Below are 2,413 nucleotides of genomic sequence, written 5' to 3'. Positions count from 1 at the left end.
AACACAAGTCTGGGTCATCTGTGGAAGAAAAAATTATATGTGACGTTACAAAATCGTACATGAAGAGTAGTCGTTACACTCCATGTATAGGGAGTTGATTTGAAATCATCAAAAACACATTATGCTCGTTTGAAGCGTTGCTCACACATTCGAAATACATGCAGAAGGGTTTTGGTAACTGGTATCGGGACTGATCTCGACCGATACCGATCTAGATTGGCATGTATCAGACATATTTATCCAAAAAATTGATTTTTTTTTTTTTTTAAATTTGTATCCTTTGTCCGTACTGATCCACTGATATGGAATCAGCCAGGAATCGCTATCAGTCTACCAATACCGATATGAATAGGCCGATTTGATACCAATTGGTCTGTTAACTACCATGTATATTAAAAGATCAAACAACTTAAAGATCTAATACGCATATCCAATAATATAAAAGTGCCTGTCATTTATCCATTAAAATATGAAAAAAAAATGGTAGCATGAACATGTTGCCATGCGCATAGCCACGTCTCAATTGATTTTAGTCACATGGTTGATGATGTGGTAGTTTTCAACCACATGAGTGATAAAGTCCTTTGTGGATTAATCACATGTCAGTTTCTATACAAAATTTCAATCATATTCTCAACTTGCCCACCTTGTGGTCAATTATACTTTGTATTTGGATAACGCATAATTTTAGATTTTATTTTTGATATACGGTGATTCACCCACAACCTAGGGTTCACAAACCCTTATAGAATTTTCATATTTTCCCAAAATACCCTTTCGATACCCTCTCCCATCCCATGATGAATGGGATCCCATTCACTATTGGTGGAGGAAAACTTAGTCCTATTTTTCTCACCTTGTATAATTTAAATGTTAAATGAAAGATTGGAAATGAAGGGATCTACTTGTGCACCAAATTTAAGGACCAAGTAGGTTACCAAATTTAAAAAAATTAGATGATATGTATTGTTTACTTTGGGAACACATTGATTTTTTTTTGGTAGAGAAGGAAATACATTGATACTACTAATATTTATATCTTTTAAATAATATAATATCTTCTATGTATGGAAACGCAGCTGTTGATTAGGATGATTTCCAGTTATTATGACTTATGAGTTATCCTCGACGGCCACCGTCGCGTCAATTCTTCAAGAATCTATAGAATATTATTTGCATGGGCAACCAGTTTTGTAAGGTTTTGATTCATAACCGCTACAAAATTATTTATATAAATTGTTATTATTTTTCCATTTCAAACTTAATAACTATTTCCATTCAAATTGCCGTGTTTTTAATTTATTTTATTACATTTAAAAAATCGTTTGCAGTGTAAGAAAGAAGAGGGTCTCTTTCTATGCCACAGGAAAAAAGAAAAAAGAAAAAAGAAAAAAGAAAAAACCTAAAATTGAGAAAGAGAAGAAGGTAAACGCTTCACGATTTCCTGTTCACGTTTATAGATCATTTAAATTCCGTGAATTCTGTTAGAATTTCACCAATTTATTGGAATACGTATGCAAAGATGCGGGGAGTTGCAGGTGCCGGTTGATGTTTTTTTCTTTTAGCTCGTTATTATTATTGTTATCTCTGTATTCGATTTTCAAGTTTCAGAAGGAGAACTAAACGATCTATTTCGGATTTTTTTTTTTAATCTAATTTGGACAGGGACCCATTTATGGTGTTTTGTCCTGCGGATCCCTAGTTTGTCTAGGTTGTTGACGGTGTCTGTTCTTGCGGCTAAACCTCGTGGAGCCTTCTTCTATTCTTTTCTTGTGGCACTTGAAGAAACCTCGTTGCATCTTTGATTGGAGTGAAAGACGACTGTGAAGGCGGTTTTCGGCTCACCTGATTTATTTTTTTGTGTCTTTTTGTTGGATTCCGTGGCTTACGGTTGAGAATTGGATGCACTGGGACCGATGATTGTTCTGGGTTGTTGGTTCTCATGATTTGGAGATTGAATTGATGCGAGCAAACAGTTTTAATAAATTGAAGAAGCATCATGGGTGTTCTCAATTAGAATAATTCCCTTTCATAAGGAATGAGTGATGAGAAACTGATTTGGATTCCGCTGGGGGTTGCGTTGTTTCTCTCCCAAAATTGTTTAGGCAATTGAATTGGTATTTGAAATCAATATTGATCTTTAGCTTCCCGGTGGAGGAGGGTGGGGGGTTTGTTTTCGTTGGGCAGCCTTGTGGTTTCAAGGCCGTTTCCTTGTGGAATGCAAATCTAATGCGTCGTGTTTCTACGATTTTATCTGGCAGTAGCGGTGGAAGAATTATCGGTTCTTTATGCCTATTTGAACAAGAAGGTTCGCAGGTGTCAGTTTTAGTATTTGGAATTGCAGTGATGGTATTTAGATTTAACTTCTAATTTTGGGTGGACAAAATTACGGTTTGTGTTTTGTTTTATCGTA

The sequence above is a fragment of the Telopea speciosissima genome, chromosome 3, assembly GCF_018873765.1.
Source record: "Telopea speciosissima isolate NSW1024214 ecotype Mountain lineage chromosome 3, Tspe_v1, whole genome shotgun sequence".
Taxonomy (NCBI): domain Eukaryota; kingdom Viridiplantae; phylum Streptophyta; class Magnoliopsida; order Proteales; family Proteaceae; genus Telopea; species Telopea speciosissima.
Note: the sequence above shows the minus strand (reverse complement) of the source record.